Consider the following 19,855-nt stretch of genomic DNA (forward strand, 5'->3'; position numbering starts at 1 on the left):
TCCCATCCCCAGTTTGGTTTGGTCTTCAACCCCATTGTAGAATAATTGTGGATTTGCTTATCTGCCTTCCTCATGAGACCAAAAGTGGGGGACTGCTGACTATTTTGAAATAATAATAATGATAAGACACTACCCATCCATCTTCTCATCAGATTCTCCACAGCTCTGCAAGGTAGGCCCTGATAGCCACATTCTACAGATTAAGAAACAAAAACTTAGTCATTTATTTCTTTGACAAAACTTTATTGACTTCCTACTATGTGTCAGGCTTAGAGGGGTTAAATAACTTGCCCACTGTCACCCATTTAGAAAGTCGCAAACACCATTTATTGAACTCAGGCCTCTCAAATTCCAAGCCTATGCTCTCACTACTTTGTTTTTTTCTTCTCAACACAGAGCAGGTGCTCACTAAATGTTGAAAAAAACAAAAGAATGAATGGATGCAAGCTCTTAATGTAATATGCAAATGAGAGTAAAGGCCTTGGGAATCCATTTCTGCTTTCTCTTTTTTTTAATTTTCTTTATTTATTTATGGCTGCGTTGGGTCTTTGTTGCTGCGTTGGGTCTTTGTTGCTGCGTGGACTTTTTCTAGTTGCGGCAAGCGGGGGCTACTCTTTGTTGCGGTGCGTGGGCTTCTCATGGCGGTGGCGTCTTTTGTTGCAGAGCACCGGCTCTAGGCGTTTGGACTTCAGTAGTTGTGGCTCATGGGCTTAGTTGCCCCGCGGCACGTGGGATCTTCCCGGACCAGGGCTCGAACCCGTGTCCCCTGCATTGGCAGGCGGATTCTTAACCACTGCGCCACCAGGGAAGCCCCATTTCTGCTTCCTTGATTCACCTCCTCTGACACTTGGCTGTGATATCACTACTTGGTGAGCATCTTCAAAATAAGGTGCTGCTGAATACGTGTGGAGCGTGTTAGAAAGATGCCAAAGGTGAACACACAAGTTGCAATAAAGCTTTCCTGAGAATCTTCCTTTGAGAAGGCAAACAGGACAGGGACTCTCGAGTTTTCAAGTCTGAGATTTCTAGGATTCATTTTTATGGTTTATTCATTTTTATGGTTTAAGCAAACACAATTAAATCCAAATTACCCATGGCCGAGCAGCTACTTGATGTCTTTCGGTGTGGGGAAAAGTTGGGCTTTTAAGGCTAGAATATATCTAAAGAAAAGGTATGCAATGGCTTTTTCCTTTTCCTTTTTGTAAATGTTCATTTAAAACATGCCAAATTCCTGAGGAGGTTGCCATTTTATTTATTTTTTTGATTCGTTAGTATCACAGAGCATGAAATCTTATTTAAAAATCACTGTTCTGGGGCTTCCCTGGTGGTGCAGTGGTTGAGAGTCCGCCTGCCGATGCAGGGGACGTGGGTTCGTGCCCCACTCCAGGAAGATTCCACATGCCGTGGAGTGGCTGGGCCCGTGAGCCATGGCTGCTGAGCCTGCGCGTCTGGAGCCTGTGCTCCGCAACGGGAGAGGCCACAACAGTGGCCCGCGTACCGCAAAAAGAAAAAAAAAAAATCACTGTTCTTTCTTAAGAAAGATGCCCAAGATTTGCATTCTCAGAGTCTAAGTCCAGAAACCATATACAGCTTTTACCTCTTTGGGGCACCTCTGTGTTCCTTAAAATATGCTGGCGTTTTTCCTGCTAAAGATTCTTCAGAGACAGAGTGCAGGCAATTTGCTGTGACTCATAATGAGTTGATTTACATGGAGATTGTTTTAAATGCAGTGTATCCCTTGGTATGTAGCATACATGTTAGTGTGTCATCTCCATATGGTTGGTGCAGGCCATTTGAATAAAGTACCAGATGGAAATCATCATTCAAATTATTCCTTTCCCATCACCTAAATGCAAACAGCAAAATGGGAAGCCATTTTCCATAGCTTCCATAATAATAATAATAGTAGTAGTAGTAATAATAACAATAATAGTGTTAAAGATCCTGACAGATACCTTCAGAGGCTATGGTATTATAATGACCGTAACTGCTATAATGGGACGCTTTTACAGATGGCAGCCGAGGCAGATCAAACCCTTCATTAGTCCTTCTAAAAACTGTCATATACTTTCTCTTCTTTATGGTTCAAAACACAAAAGGCCCTTTGTGCCTTTAGAAACTTAGCTGCAATTTCAGCTAAAAAGAGAGGCACATTAGCTGCTTTTATGCATGAGCCATATCATCAGCATAAAAATGAATTTGTAATATTTTGCCACATGTGATGTATTATTGCTGGGCTATGTAAACAATACTGGGCCTGAAATTGAGCCTTGGGGACTCCCTTTACAACTGACAAATTGAGAAACAAGGCCATCAACTCTCACACATTGCATCCGGTGAGTAAATAACTCAGCCGAGATCCATTTCCAGCCCAGTCTGAGATAATCTCTGTCCTGTAATAATAAATCATATTCAAGGGCGTCAGATGCCCCAGGCAGATCTATAAACCTGTAAACACTGCTATGCTACACAATTTTGATCTCTTTCAAAAGCTCAAGCCAAATCATTCATGGGTTTAATCTCAGCATTGGTCATAATTACATTCACAGCTCCTGTCTGCCCATCAAAAACAGCAGGGTTGCTCTTTGGAAATAGATCAAGGTAGCAGCCGTCTCTCTTTGTTGATTCTTTGGTTTTCCCTTCTCCTGGATTCAGCAAAAGCTAGTATCTGCACTGAGAAACAGGTCACGGAGACCCGGGGACAAGCTCTATTGCAGAGGAAGGAAGCAGAAAAAGATTGTATGGTAAAATGGAATTGCTGAGGCAAATGATTCTCTGCCACAGGACCTGAAACAGAAGTTTTGGCCAGAAATGGCCTGGAGGATGGCAAATCTGCTCAGTTCTGTCTCCAGATTGCTTTCCTTCACTTTGCTTTAGTAGCATATGTCCCTGGTGTCATAGGTTTAACTGTCTGTTTAGTGCCTACATTGTATACAACAGGACAGTTAACCCTCGACCGTATAGGGTCAAAGCTGATCCATGAAACAATGTTTAGGATTTCTCAGTCTGTATTTAGTTCTTTAACTTACCCTAAAATTCACAATGCGTGCCTCTTCTCATGAGCTTCACACTCATGAGCTCAAGAACCAACGCTGGGGAGACCAGCAGGGAATACTAAGGGATGATTTAGAGTTCTAGGTAAGATGCAGAATCCTTTTATGGTTCATACTGGCAGGAGAGGGAATTTGCATTTGTGAAACACATATAAAATTCCAGGTACTGTGCTGACAATTTGGAAATGTTCTCTCATTCACTCCTCACAGTAATCCTGTGGTGGATGATATAATCCTTGTTTAAGAGAGAGCAAAACCAAGACCCAGAGCGGCAAAGTAACTTGCCCAAACACAGAGAGCTAGTTGAGGCACAGGGCTGGGATCTGAAATGCTCTTTCTCCTATGCCTTACTCCCTCCCAAGAGTGATAACTAAAATTTATGTGACCTCTTTGTTTTTTAAGGCTGGGTCGGCAAATAGGATTTATGCCTAATTCGGTCAATTAGTTGTAGTGCCTGGAATGCTGCGTTGAGAAAGATTCTTACTGGGAAAGAGTCTGTGATTGATTAATGATGTCTGGCATGTATGCTGCAGGGAGAGCAGCCACACACAGGCTGAGCATATATGCTGGCCTTCCCCTCGGGTTACTAGGAGGCATAGTTCATCTTTTGGTAAAATTGTGCCTGTGTGAACTTTACTTTGAGTAGTAATGTATATCCTGTACATACATCCTGCATCAAGTATCCTGATGCTTATAAGTTGGTAGCAAGGTATTGTTCTTGTCCAGTTGGGAAGAAACTTCCACAAAAAGAATGCCTCCCAATTGCTACCCTGGAAACTATCGAGTTGTGGTCAACCAGCGTTTCAGGGGCTCATATTCTTGGAAGTAGAACACACCTGAAGGCACCCAGGAAATACCTAGGGTATCACACCCTGAAAGCATCCTATTTAGAGAAGAATTATTTCCCATTTTATAGTTGAGTTGGAGAAAAAGTGGTAAGTGAACGCAACCTAAATAAATTATTACAACGAAAACTCCTCCAGACATTAGGTGGCGCTATAATCTATTACCCTTAATTTATAAAAGCTTTGTGGCTTGCTTTCTGGCTACTCTGTTTCCTTTTCACACTCACTTAGTTCTTTGCCCCACTTTGCCAACCATCCTCAAGACAAACCAACCACCCAGTGGTCCAATGAACAAACATCTCCACCAAGTACCCTTTTTTACGTTATTTTTTTCCTTGTAGACCCTATATTTCAAAGCTTTGGTCTAACAAACAGACTTCAATTAATACTAGGAATTCATTTTTGGATTTTCATTCATTAAAGACTGCCTATCAGAGCTTCTGCTCAGAATAAGACAACAAGTGTTTCCAGATGAGTTATGTTTCTCTAGCTAAAAATCAAAGAAATTCAGTGTTTTAGATAGTGTGCTTGTATAGTCTTATCAAGGGTACACATACAGATTCTACTGGGCTTTTTGAAGTGATGGAAATTGTTCACTAATTCTCATTACTGCCTTTGAAGACTTTTATCATTAGTTCCTGGGTGCTGGGTAGAAATTTTGTAAATACAGGATGGTGATGCTGGATCCCTAAAAACAATACCTGCTGATTCTCTTTGTTGGCCAAATTTGATCATAAATTCTAGCTCCTTGCTCAGGATAAAATTCTCTATTTCAGATGCTAAGTTGTATGTGAATAACATCTTTAATTCTAGGGTCTTAGGACTCGCCTGGAAGACGAGGCCACATTTAGTTTAAATTAAATCACTAAAGTTCTTGTATGATTAGTTGCTAATAGTAAAAGAGACTAGAACTCAGGACATTAGGGACCACTCACAATTTTAACAATTAGACCACACTTCCTTCCAGTACAATTTTTAAGTCCTTCAAATAAAAATAAACAGGTTTTCCGGCTGCAAGATTTCAGCTTTTGTTTCATTCCCAGTTAACCTGGAACCCAGCCGTCCAGATGTGTCAGAGAGAGGGAAAGATGGTAAGACCAAATGTTGCTCAAAACCTTGGAGACAAGTTTGTTCCAGCATGAACTGGAGTTTTACTAGATTAGGGATGAATACAAGCCGCTTCCCTCAATTCCTCTGCATTATTTCCTACTGCCTAGTAAGCACTATAACTCAAGGGCCAGTGTCACACATGCGTTAGAAATCAAAATTCACAAATTCAATTACAAAGCATGCTTATTATTTGGTTTCTTCCACTGACAGAGGGAAAGATCTTCCAACTGGACTAAGCTTAATAGAAGTGAGAGTTCTATGGCAAAAGCAATTCCCAGCCTGTCTTTGCTTTATAAGCTAATCAAGCTGATACTAACAGTCACCTAATCACATTTACCAACCCCACCCTCCATGCAACTCCGTCCTTAACTAAACATCTTCCTAACAATGTGCCCCAAATGGTTTCAGATGGACTCACACCAGAGCAGATGGGAGAGGTGATTTAAATTCTTTTTCTGAAAAGAATGAAGCTGGGACTTAAGTGTAAACATCATCAAGAAAATTAGAGGAGACCTTTGAAATTATCACTTGCCATGATTTCATCAGGACAATGAGATCACCAACCTAATGAGAGTCTTTCACCAAGACTTTACTGAGAGGGTGCAGGAAGCCACTGAGGAGAGAGCCTGCAGTGGGATTTTTTCAGAGCCTGGTTCATCGTATTCTCAGTGTATACATTTTAAAGAATTCAGGAGGAGAGCAACGTGCAACTATGTCTGAAGAACCACCCAGGAAGTCCAGAGGCTGTTGATGGCTCAGTCAATGCAGACCCAAAATAAATGTTCAGGTTTCAGAGGCATCAAATTTGTGATCAACTGGGATTCAGAAAATGAAGAGTGTGTGAATCAGTGAAAGTTGGTAATCTCAAAAAGGAAAGGAGGACCTCAACTCCCCAGAATGGTACCATATATGGCTGAGATGCAGACAGGTGTCTGCCAGCTGTCATTCAGGCATAATCCCAGCTGGGAGCCCCATCCTGGTGTAGAAATTAGGAACACTGAATTGCACCTCTGTGACTTTCCCTGGGGCTGTGTCTGGCCTGGATATAAAGATGTTTGGAGGAGACCATAAATCTAGCCCATGACCCTGGCTTCAGTCCAGTTCCTCTCACCTCCCTAAATCAGGTCTCAGAGCGACTTGAGCTTAAGGCAGGGGAAGATAATTCTTCTGACTGTGGAAAGTATTAGACAATGACAAACATTAGATGACAAAGACTGGTTGTAAAATCTCTCTAAGAATTAGGAAAAGGGTTATTTAGACCAGTTCTCTGTCTGCCGATTATGGTAGAGATATAATGAGCCCTATAATCCTCAGTTTCTTCATCTTTAAAATGGGGACTATGGTAGTAGCTACCTCAACTGGTGGTTGTGAGGATAAAATGACTTATGCAGGTAATGCACCAAGCCACATTGTTGTAAGTGATCCCTAAATGATAGATTATGGAGAGAGGTTTTTCCTTCCTATCCTAGAAGTGAGAGATTCCAACTGATTGTTATTGAGCTCAAGAAGACTCTCTTTCTCATGTTCTCTGTCACTCTGTCTACACACACACACCACACACACACACACACACACACACACACACACACACACACACACATATACACACACACATGCCGACAGGTATTAAGGAAAGTGTTCTTTTAAAGCTGTGGTGCTTAATCTTTTAGGGCTTGGTGAAAGCTGCACTCCCTCTGCTTGGACAGCCACTAGGTTTAGAATGATCTTTAAAGGATTGAATGATGGAAAGTGAAATGCTGCACCAGTTTCAAATCGTTCTGAAATGTATCATTTTTGTGACCATGGTTAAGAGACAGTGTTCTCAGCTTTATCAGGCATGCTTGTCCTGAGCCTAGCCAATGTGATGACATTATAAAATTCATGGCTCCTGTGGTTCTGATACAATAATGTTATGATAACTTTCAAGCACTGTGCTAAGTGTTGCACACACATGAGCTCATATACTTTTTGGCTAAGACCCTAACAGGTGGCTACTCTTTGTCTCCTTGTTTTAAAGGTAAGGAAATTGAGGTTCAGAGAGGGTAAGTAACTTGGCCAAGCTTATAGAACCAATATGTGCAGACCTAGGATTTGAACTTGAGTCTGTGAGAATCCGACCCCAAGTTCTTCATCACTCCATTTTCTTCACTGCCTTTCATTCTGCCACGCTGATGGGAACGGCAAGCATGTGATGCTCCAATACTGAGCTGGGGCCGAGCTTCAGAATGGGGACTTGGGGAAATGGGCTGTCATATGACCGGTCAAATACTTGCCTGCTCTGTTCTTTTCTGGAAGAGGGGTGTCTTGTCATACCAAGCTCAGCAGGGTGAAGACCCGGCCCTTCTTTTTGACCTTAGCTTGCCTTCCTTTTATTTCATGACTTGGGCTGTTCTTACCTTGTAATTTAAGAGGGGTCGTCAAAAGTCCATCTCTGCCCCATAGTAGTCAAATCAAAAGCACAGGGAGATCAGATTTTCACAGTGAGCTGCAAATTTGTTGAGCATCTTGTATATGATAACTCTTCAATCTTACCTCCTCCCTGTGAAGTAGATATTCTAATTGCCATTCTGCAGGGGAGGAAACCAAAGCTCAGACAGGTTACTAAACTTATCTGAGGTCAGATAGCTAGGTGGTGGGCAAACTGGGGTATGGATCTTAGGTCTAACTGAATACGGTGCTCTTGCTTTTTACTTATGCTGCATCTCTAATACTCTAATGCCATTGTCCTCAACCAGTGGCAGTTTGGCCCTGCAGGGGACATTTGGCAATGCCTGGAGACATTTTTGTTTGTCACAACTGGGGACAGCTACAGGCAACTAGTGAGTAGAGACCGGGGATGCTGCTGAAGATTCTACAGTGCACAGGGCAGCCACCACAGCAAAGAGTTATCGAACTCAAATGTTAATAATCCCGAGGTTGAGAAGTCCTGCTCTGAAGGCACCAGGGGAAGCTGTGTGGTGTAGTGGAGAAAAGAACAAGCACAGAATGTATCACCTCATCCCCCAACTCTGCAGGGGAGGTCTAATTACCTTCATTTCACACACAGGGAAACTGAGGCTCAGAAAAGTTAAGCAACTTGCCCAAGATCACACAGTTAGCAATCACTGGAGTTGAAATTCAGATGAAAGCCTCCTGATCAAACCCAGAGGTTTTCCCCTTTATCATAACTGCACTTCCCTGGATTCTGGCTTTTCTCATTGAATTTAGACTTTTAGCCTACCTATATATATACATTGTTCAGCTGGGTCAGTGGTTCTCAAACTCTAACCTGCCCCAGTTTCACAAGAGGGTTGGTAAAAACACGGATAGCTGGGCCCCACCCCAGTATTTCTGATTCCCTGCGGCTGGGGCAGGACTTGAGCGTTTCTAACAATGATGCTGCTGGATGGGGGGCCACACTCTGAGAACCACCGTGTTAGGTCCTCAGTGTGTTTTCCTTTCTTCTCTTTGGGATCTTCTCCTGCCTCCCCCTTGTCTCTCCCTCCCCCAACTGTCTGGGGACACGAAAGTGCTGAATGTGCAGTCTGGCCCCCGTGGATAAGTTGAGGCTGACAGGCCCATGAAATATTTGTGGAACATGTGAAAGCCACAGCCTTATGAGTGCTCACTACAGAGCTCAGCCAGATTACATGTATTATTGGTGCAAGCGGTCCTTACAGTCTCCCGGGAGTGAATTAAAATCATTTGCTGGTGACATAGGCGGGTGAGCTAGTTCTGAGTCGGGTCTAATCCGGGTCAGAGAACACAGGCTGATCTGTCATCTGAAACACTGAAATCTCCCCCTGGCGTCTCCTGGGGGACCGCGGCTGCCCTCTGTGCACAAAGGCAAGAGGGTGGAGGTGCAGATGGAGGCCTCTGTCCCTGTCCCTGTGTCTGGCAGCTGTTCCCTTCACAGGGTGGCTGCTTCAGGCAGCAGTAGGTGGTCTGCTTAAGGGGCTGGGAAGTCAGGCTTCCCACAGCCCTGGGGGTTTCCTCCAATTTATTACCTCTCAATGCTTGGAACATCTGATGTGCCCGAGGTCCAGGAATTTGTGATGAATGTACAATCAAGACATATGCAGCGCTCAAACCAGCATTAAGTAGGCAAAGGAGGGGGAGATAGAAACTAGTATTTATTGAGCCTGATTATGTGCCAGGCATTGTGCTTGATGCTTTACAATCATCTCGTTTAATTCTCATAATAGTTTTGCAAGTTAGGTATTCTTACTAGCATGAGGAAACCAAGTGACTTACCCAAGCCCATGAACCTTGTAGGTGGGGTCACCAGGATTTGAACCCAGGGTAATGACTCCAACAGCTGTAATCTTTCCATTTAATGACAGAGAGAGAGAGACCTTGAAGGCCTGAGGTTCAAAGGAGGTGGGGACGCCATATGTCTTGTGATTTACTTGGTAGTTCTTAGGCCAGTTATGTGGTCCCCAATGCTTGGGTCTTAATTGTAGGAAGGGCACTTGAATTGGTAAGACTTTTTTTTTTTTTTTTCCCTGCGGTACGCAGGCCTCTCACTGCTGTGGCCTCTCCCGTTGCGGAGCAACGCAGGCTCCGGACGCGCAGGCTCCGGACGCGCAGGCTCAGCGGCCATGGCTCACGGGCCCAGCCACTCCGCGGCATATGGGATCCTCCCGGACCGGGGCACAAACCCGTGTCCCCTGCATCGGCAGGCGGACTCCCAACCACTGCGCCACCAGGGAAGCCCCGGTAAGACTTTTTTAGCATCCACTCAACTGGAGCAAATTGTGATATCCATAGGATGGGAAGAACCAAACATTTAAACCACCTTTGTGGATAATTGGCCTTGAGCCTCCTAATCCCATAATATGCTTAGTGGTGTCTACAATAGGCTTGACTTGCAGCACTGGCCAGTTGAAATTAGACCCAATTCACAACATAAGTAATACCTTTCATTACTTAATGCCTTTTACAGTCCTGTAAAGCATTTTCAGTCACATTATCTCATACAGTCCTCAGAACCACTCAGTGAAGGAGATATTTTCATCTTCAATTTATAGACAAAGACACCAAGCTTTGAAAAGGTCACAAGGTTTGTAAGGGGCAAACTCCCAACTCAAATTCAAACCTTTACGTCCTATCTGAGTGCTTGTTCACTATATTTCTATCTGCCTCTTTGTTTTGTATGTTTGACTTTGTTCTTTCAACTTCGTGATTAGGTTTTGTTTAAAAAAGCTGTTCCTTGATATAAAATAAACAGATATTCTTATTGAAAATAGAAAAATCAGTGAAGGAACTCTATTGCCTTGATTATACAACCACTGTCAACATTTTGCTTTATTTTTTTCTATGCATATTTAGTCAGCACCTCTTCATTTTGACTGAGTTCAAATTGCATGTAGTTTTCTCTCCCCAGGTGGCCCTAGCACTATTTCTAAAGCCTGAAAGTTGCTCTGAGGGAAGTGCTGAGTGGATGGAGGGATAGAAGTATGAACATGCATTCATAGGTGTGTGTAGGACAGAAAAGAATTGGAAGAAATTGTCCATATTCTTGAAATGGTTGCCATCTAAATATGACAAGCCTGAACTTTTATTCATGCAGCAAATTTTTGGAACAAAAACATAAGGAAGCACCCAAATCAGAAGTTAATAATGTGTTATTAGCGTCATGTGTAAGTGTTGAGAAGGGGATTGAGCAGCACAAATTGGGACTAGTCAAGGGAAGAGTCTCTGGGCAACACAGTCTTTAATTAAATCTTAAGAGAAATAATGTTTGTGGTTGGCAGAGAGGTGTACAGTTCTTTAGTCTTTTCCAACTTTGTCACTATTACCTGAAAATTGGAAGTTATTTATATTCTAACAAATTTCCTTTGGCATTTGGGTCCCTTGAGTGGGAGCACAGTACATCTAGTGGGCCAAGGAAACCTATTCTTTTAATCCATTTATTGAAAATATAAATGTGACCTGTGTTTCTGAAGAGTGCTATTTTCTAATCACTTAGGGAAATACAAAAGGAAGAAAAATGGCTGCTTTACTATTTAAGCTTTGGGAAAAAGAAATGGTGCAATCTATATAATTTACAGATTAGAAATCTGAATGTTAAGGAAGAGGTCAGCTTTTTTGCTTTTAGAAGAATGATTTATGGGTCTACTTAGCTTTTAAAGTCCTGCTGTGACATTTTGGGAACATGCTTTTTCATCGATAAGTAATACTGTAGTGTGATAGATGAGGAACAATAGCATAAGTTTGGCCAAATAGCTATTCTTAATGTTTGGTTAACAGATAAAGAAGTCAGGTGACATTTTCCATCAGTGGGTTGTGCAATGTTGCAAAACTAACAGCTCTGAGATTTAGCATAGAAAATGAGAAGTTCCCAGGGAAACTCTAGGCTGCTAGTTTGAAAAGGACATCCAACATCAGTTGCATTCCTTAAATACCTTCTCCTATGGTCTTCATGATTCAGTGGAATGTGAACAGACTTTGAAGTCAGATCTGTGTTCAAATCCCAGCTCTAACACTCCTTAGATGTGGGCCTTTGGAGATATTGCTTGACCTTTATAAGCCTGCTTCTTTACTGTCTAAATGGGGTTCATAATAGCTATGTCACAAGGTTGTTGAGAGGATGAAAATAGTTACATGTGTAGAGTGGCTTACACAAAACTTGATGCCTAGTGGACACTCAATATGTCCATTCATTCAACAAACATCTGGCACACTGCTCTAGGCTGGGGAATACAAGAGTAATAAAGACAGTCTCTGCCTTCATAGAGCTAACATTTTAGTGGGGAAGACAGACCCAAAATAAAAGTAAACAGATAAATATATATAATCACTATAAATTTAGCCAAATGTTAAAAAAGATCCCAAATGCAGAGACTGAGGATATTTGTAGTAAGAGTGAAACTATGTCCCAGGTAGGAGAGGGAATGCTTTTCGAGCAGGTGACTCGGAGCAGAGAGCTAAAGCATGAGAAAGAGCCAGCCATGAAAAGAGTAAGGGGTCAGCATTCTAGACAGAAAAAGTAGCAAGAGCCCTGAGGCAGGCAATAGCCTGGAGTGTTCCAGGAACTGAACAAGACCAATGGGTTATGGCCTAGAGAGCAAAGAAGTGAACTGCTAGGGAGGAATGAGGCAGAAGTCGGCAAGGGTCATGCATGACCTTGGTAGAGAGTTTGGGTTTCATTCTAAGTACAATTTAATCATTAGTTTTATTCCCTTCCCATTGTAATGTCAACCCTTATATAGCATCAAGAACCTGCCAGCTGTCATCCAATTTTGCATAATTCCAAGGAGTATGTGCTCCAGAGATTAGGGAATAAGTACCGGGGTGGTGAGAAAGTGTATCCTGTTGTGAAGTTAAGCCTCCGGAACCTGCAGTGAGAGGCTACTAGTCTAGCATTCGTTTCACTACCTTACAATGTGTCAGAGCTGCGATGGCCTTGGAGCTCCTCCCATCGTGCTCCTTCGTTTTATAAATGGGAAAGGAGGCTGCAGAGGGCATGGGATTAAGATAACTGGGAGAGAGAGATTTAAGTGCTAATTTATTGACAGTTTTCTGTTTTCTAGAAAGGGTGCTGAGTACTTTCCTCTTTATCTTCTTTAACCTCCACAGGTCCCTGTATGGCAGTCATTTTAGTCAGTTTCCCCATATAAGAAAGATGGATAAACTGGTTAAGAAAGTGACCCACTGGTGCAACTATTTTGGAAAATAATTTGGTTTTATTCTGTTAAATTGAACTTTCACTTGCAACCCCAAATTTTCACTTCTTGTTATATTCCCAAAGGAAATTCCTACATGAGAGTGCCAGGAGACAGATATAAGAATGTTCAAAGAAGTATTGTTCTTAGCAGCAAAGAACTGCAAATAATTCAAATGCCCATCCCTAAGGAAATGGATGAATAACTTATGGTATAATGGAATATTACACAGCAGTGAAATGGAGTGACAACCACCCACAAAAATATGGACTTCATTCAATATAATGTTAAATGAAAACTAGTCCCAAATGACTTTTTAGAATGCTATATACTCTTTTTATAAAGTTCAAAAACAAGTAAACTAAATATATTATTTAAGCGTACATAGGTATGTGATCAAACTTTCTAAAAGAAAGGAATGATAATCATAAAATTCTGGATACTGGTTACCTCTGTGTGAGGAGATAAGAGAGAGGATAATAGAGACAGAGACAAACATAGGTAAATATACTTCAAGTTCTCAAGTAGAGTAGTGGGTTCATGGGTTTCATGGCATTATAACAGAATGAATGATGGGGTAAATGATTGAATGAAATAAAAGTTCACCCTACTTAAACCAATGATGATTGTTTGAACTAAGGTAATGAATAATCAACTCTAGAACTGAAGTTCATTAAAAGAAAAAAAAGGTGACTTTTATGGTCTTTCCATTATGCTGAGATGCCTGAGGATTAAGAACAAATATTTGACAACTTACTAGTAGAGCTCTAAGCTACTCACTTTGTAGTTTCATTATACGTCTGTAGCCACCACTACCCGTATGCCCACAACAATTTTGTTTTTTATTGTAGAGATTTGTGGTCTTCAAACTTCTTTGATCATGCACCTAATCAGTAAACAATTTTTGGACATCCACTCCTAATATCTGTGAATTTACTGATAAACTATGTACGTCTACTATTATTAATATGTCTATATATTTTTTCTTGTTTTAGAGTAAAATGAAATATAAGTGGAAGTTTGAATAATTAATTTCTCCCCACACGCCAGTGGATTATCCTGAGCATCCCAATCTGGGGAGCCCTGTAGATCACCAAACCATATTATAAAATACCTTACTTTTGTATTTCAAAGTCTCACCATAAATTTCCTTATTTGATGTTCCTTATTTGATGGTATCCCTAAGAGGCAGCATGGGCAGGCAGTGTTATTCCAGGGCACCAGTGGGGAAAGCGAAACCCAGAGAATTCTTGGTTCTCTCACAACATTACCAAGAAAATGGCAAAGTCTGGAGAAGGGGCAGGACGATCCAGCCTCACGCATAGGCTCTTCCCACTGTGTTTGGGAGCCTCTCGCCTCATACCAACAGTCTTATGTGATTCTTCAAGTCAGACCAGGTTAACTTCAAATTCCACCTTCAGTGCTTAGTTGGGTGCTTGAATGGCTCACCCAATCTCTCTGAATCTCAGTTTTCTCATCTATAAAATGGAGATAATTTTATCTGCCCCACATGGTAGTTGTAAGAAATAAAAATAAGGTCAAATAGATTAAGAGCTAAGAGAGAGGACAAGACAGTCAATAAATGTTAGTTTTCTTTTCCTTCTTAGTCCTGCTTCCTTCTCCCATTATATTGACATAGGTGATTTAGCAATTTTTGGAAACAGGGGAGGAAACAGTAATTGTAAACAACATATAAAATACACTTTTATGTATTTAACTTTAAATGTAGAAATTCCCATTAACAGTATTAACTTTGTCTCTAAATCTGTCTCATGCTTAGATAGGATTTATAGCCCCTAGGTGGGCAGTGCCACCACAATGAAAGCAAAACAGGCCAAGGCTACTTAAAAGCAGTGTGGTCCACACAGACCTTGTGTCTCTTCCACTTATTTGGTATCAAATATGATGCCACATTGAAATATTTCATAAGTGTACCCACTTAAAGAGCTCTAGCTCTTTGAGTTGTGTGGAATATATTTTTCTTCCTTATCTCTCTCTGAAGGAGCAGCAAAAAATATATATATTTTTTTGTATCTAAACAAATCAGCATGGGAGGGACCTGTTAACCTGGGCACCAGAGAAACATACAATTCATATGTGGCCTTATCTGTGAATAAAAGTCCTATAAACATAAGATACAATAACACATCTTTACAGAGCTGACCTACTGAATGCCTGCATATGTTTCTAATTTGCGTGGAATTGTTCTCTCAGGAGATTCCATTCTCCCTTAAAAAACACACATGTACAAACACAAAACTTGATTTAAATGAAACAGACACCTTAAGAATCTTAACAAGTAGAGTTGACCTTTGAACATAACTCTACAAGACTGTATTGTGCTCCCCAAGTGTTGCCAGGAGGCCTCAGACAGATCAATGTATGACAACCCCCCTCCTGAACTTCCTTAAGCACAGGTCCAGAGGGGGACAGATTCCACAAGGCCCGTGGGCAAGGGTGACTTGGCCAAATCAAGCGGCACTGTTTTTCCCCACTGTGCCCAGCTGTAGTCAAGGGCCTTTCTTTCTCCCTGGAAACTAGCATCACGTGCTTCCCTTCATTTGATAGTAGCGAGGCCTTTTAGTACAGAGGCCATGGGAGGTTGCCTTTCTGTGTGAACAGAACATATTTGTGCAGTAACATACATGCACATATGCAAGGACAAACTTAAACACACGTAGCTGTCCATGTGTGTATTTGACCTGTTGATCAAGAGTCCAGGTTCATGGCAGTGTCACGGAGTTTGGGAATCAAATAAAAGAGAAAAATATATTAAATCTATTCTGAGAGCAATTTACCATTTCGCTGAAGACATTTTGATATCTTAAAAAGGCTTGGGTCATCTTTTGACCTTCATTTCTCATGGTTTTGGCCAAGGGCAAAGTGCTGCTTATGGGGGGGTGGGGCGCGGGCACTTATCCGGATCCACAGGGACAGAACAGATTAGCGGTTGCCAGGAGCTGCGGCAGGAGGGAATGTGGAGTGACTGCTTCAGGGGTTCAGGGTTTCTTTGGGGGGTAATAAAAAAGTTCTGGAATTAGAGGGTGGTGATGGTTATACAACGCTGTGAATTTACTAAAAGCCCCTGAATTGTACACTTTAAAATGGTTAAGATGGTGGATTTTATGTTAAGTGAAATTTACCTCAATTGAAAAAAAAAGTAAAAGAGGGACCAGGAACTAAGAGTGTGAAGCCATGGAACAAATGTCAGGTCTCCCCAGTGCTAGGGAACAGAGGGCTGATTGTATCCTGGAGGGTGCTGAGAGGTGCTCCCAGGGCTGGGGACAGGGCCTGGGAAGAAGGTGGTTGGATTCCAGCATTGGACAGGGGCAGGTGAAGGATCTCGGGGTCAGGACTGTTGGGCCTCAGGGGTGTCCAGAACGTACCCATTCACCTTTCCCTGGCCACTGCTCCCTGCTCACCTGCCCCTGTTTGGCTGTTTTTTCTGACCCTGGATTATATTCTGGTGACTAAAAGCAGGGAGCGCTCCTTGAAGTGCATAGGTGTGATGTCCCAAAGCCCAGCCTCTGCTCTTCTTAGCCTGGGATGGAATCCAGCCTAGAGGGGTCCTAGTGCTGATGCCATGTGTATCGCATGAGCCTCCGTACAACAGCCCTGGGGTCGCCCTGGGGAGCCCGTGCCAGCAGGGAGGTGCAGGAGGCCAACCTTCCTAGTTTCCATGGCCAGAGCTTTACCCACACATGTTGACATAATGTGCATTTCTCCCTGACAGGTGAGCTTAGTGTCATTCCTGAGTTCAGTTCAAGAGGAAACCAGTTTATTTCTAAGGTAAGTCAAGTTGTGTTTTTCATTTGGGAAACAAGAATGTTGGGGCTGAGTAACTCATACAGATTTTTTTTTAAATCAGCTTTGTTACAAAACATTAATGTTAGGCCTGAATTTGGAAGTGTCATGTAAAAGGTTTTTTATTTTGCTCATACAGCAGGACTGAAATGGCGTCCTCTGGCATAAACTCTTTTGTCTTAAAAAATACCAGTGATGAATGTGATGAATTTCTGTATTGGAAAATCTGAATCACCCTGGGATCCACATGAGTTCCTTGATGAAAATGTGAAATTAATTTTGTACTAAATAAAACTTGAAAATGGTTTCAATTACAGGGGGAGAAAACGTGGAAAGAAGACAGTAACCCCACTGCATCATATTCTTGTTTCATTATTCTGAATTTTAAAAATGTCATCATTTCTAGATACTGTTCCATAAAGACTTTGAGATTGTGAATGTTGGAGGTTGTGGTGATACTTAATACAACTTGTCACCTTCTAAAGAGAGGCTAGGACTGCTTTGGCATAGGGGGAAATGGAGGGAACAAACAAATATTCATGGAGCATCCATCGTATGCCAAGATCTAGGCCAGGAAGAGCCACACTTCTCTCATGTAATACTCTCATTTAATACTCATGTAATGCTCTCATTTAATACTCATGTAATACTCTCATTCAGTACTCATGATTGTCTGAGATAAATACTGACATCTCTGTTTCAGATGGAAAATGAAAGCTCAAGGAGATCATACAAGAGATGACAAAATGATAGAGCTTGTAACTGGCAGAATGGGTGTTTCTCTCCTACTCTGAAGCCCACTTTTCCTTGCAACCCCATAATCTATTATTAAGGAAATCCACACAATGCCCTCACCCACCCCGTGGATAAGGCCTTCTCCAGACCGTCCCCCTCTTCAGCGTGGGCTGCTTCACCAACAGCCTCCACTTGGCCTGAGTTTCTAATCTTAGTCATCACCCTTGTCCCTACAGTGAGCCGAACCTTCCTGAGAGAGTCCCCATGACATGTCAGGAACTGTGGTCTGGATAGAAAAGCGAACAAAACACAGTTCTACTCTCTGAGAGCTTAGTTTGAAGTATTTGACCTCAGTGTCTTCACCTTAAAAATGGCAATAATGGTACTTGACCTTAAGGGCTATTGCATGAATTAAAGTAGTGTCAAGGTTCTAGAATCAAAATACATTAATTCTTTTCCCACTGCTACTTCCAGTTTGGGGCAAGAGGCAGATGAGAAATTTTTTAAGTAACACTGAAAGGCAAGATGGATTTGTAGGGAAGACAGCAGTTGGGGTTTTCTTCCACCAGATGCTACCAAAATCTTGGTGAATTCACATAAATGTATACACATGCGTGCGCACAGTCACACACACACACACACACACACACACACACACACACACACACACACCTTTTTAAGCTGAAATCTGAATGCAATATAGTTTCTAACCATCAGAGCAATTTAAAGACAGCTCTGTGGTGGAATTTCATGACAGCAGGATGAAAGCTGAGTAGAAATGGCTTCTTTGCCTCAGTCCGAATGTGATGCCCTTTGGGGTCATGGTCTCTACCACTCCGACGGAAAAGGGTCCAAAGCGGAGCAGGAAATGGGAGACATTTTCCTCATTCTAACATTTAACTCTGCTGTCGGTCCAAGGGCACCCTTTCAAAGAAGCCGTATTTTCCAGAATGAAATGGAAGGCTTCATGGTTAGAGCAGAACACAGATTCGTCATTGCAGGTATTGAAGCTCTCCTCTCACAGGTCTGAGAGGTGAGTCAAAGACACACAAACCAAAGAAAGAGCAAGCGAGCGCCGGTGTGGGTGAAGGTGAAGGAGCGTCAGCCTTCTGGGCTCAGAGGCTCCATCGTGACTCAACACAGAGCTTTACCAGCGGTCTTGAGCCTGCGAGTGCTAATCACTCACCAGCCCTGAGTTTTCTAAATTATTCAGGACACTCTCACCCATGTCCTCTCACCGTTGCCTTGGAAGGACAAAGGGAAAATGACATCCTAAATTGAATTTCTAGGATGTGTTGGGCACTATTCTAAGTGCTTCCATGTGACCTTATTTCACTTGGTAGGAAATACACAGGTTTAATCTCGCCATTCTGCTGGCAAAGGAACTGAGTTCCTGTTGGATATGGGGCTTTTGTCTTTTTTATGTGTGTCTGCTTATGAATGTTTATAATATGCTTAGGAGAGTTAAACATAAAAGAGATCAGAGGAAATTGTCCATTTTGAGATCTAAGGCAGATATTGGAGAAAAGCAAAGCAAAACCTTAGAACATATAAAGGAAATATAATTTGGCATTGCAGGTGAGTGAATACCTACCTTTTATACCTAAGCACCACACCCCACAGAATGTGTTGCTTTATCCAGTCCCTAATTCTGAATCACTGCTTGTTGGTCATGTAATATGGTCACTTTCCAATATGGCAGGCTCATTGCTTTGCAACTTGGAAAATGGTGGGGAGCTGTAGTGATGATCCAAGCCTGTTTAGGTTTGGCAAATCAACAACCTTTCCAAGCCCGTTGAAAACAAACCCAAACAAAATGCAAGGGGCTTGAAAATGATCAATAGGATTTGGAGATTGAGGGAAGGTTTTAAACAGACTCTTTTCATTACAAGTCTCTAATATCCTGGATCCCAGTTGTATTTAGCTTGCTTGTCTTAAAGACAATGATGGAACATCTTCCTGCCATTCTAGACTTACTTGCAAAGTGGTTTTCAAACTGTGTTCTTTGGAATCCCAGTGTTCTTTGGAGGATCTCCCATGGGATTCCCCTTGGGGAAAGGTTATGGTTAATATGGAGGAGCTCTCAGCTGTCTCCCCCTCACACACGTCTTCCATCCCCTCCCCTCCCCTCCCCTTCAATCAGAACAACTCTGCTTTTATGTATTGGCCTTCCCCATTTGGTTTAGTTTAGAAAAGTTACGTTGCAACTAACAACAATTTTAAAATCAAGTCTTTAGGAATAGTAGCTCTTGGAATCAAATACAAAAAGCCCTCTGCTGAGATTTACCTTAAGATTAATGACTTGGAGAGATTCACCTGAGGGAGTGTGGGCCAGAATTTAGGGAAGCATGTTTCACTTTTCAAAATCATGTCAGCTTTCAGGACTAAAAAAGAACAAAACCATTGTGAACGCAAAATATATCAGAAAAAGAACAAAGTGTGGCAACACCACCAGTGAGATCAGACTCCCTTTAGCCACAGACTTACTGATTGGAGTTTTCTGATGAGGCAGACAGACTCGTGGAAGGCTGCCAGGAAATTCTGGACATCAAATTGCTTTTGCTAAGCCAACCCAGGGGTGTAGTAAAGAGCTAAGGAGTCCCAGGAGAGGGGTGGGAAAGGATTGGTCTCTGTTTCTCTACCCCTGATGTGGGCCTTTTTC

The sequence above is a fragment of the Neophocaena asiaeorientalis genome, unplaced genomic scaffold, assembly GCF_003031525.2.
Source record: "Neophocaena asiaeorientalis asiaeorientalis breed wild unplaced genomic scaffold, Neophocaena_asiaeorientalis_V1.1 scaffold164, whole genome shotgun sequence".
Lineage (NCBI taxonomy): Eukaryota > Metazoa > Chordata > Mammalia > Artiodactyla > Phocoenidae > Neophocaena > Neophocaena asiaeorientalis.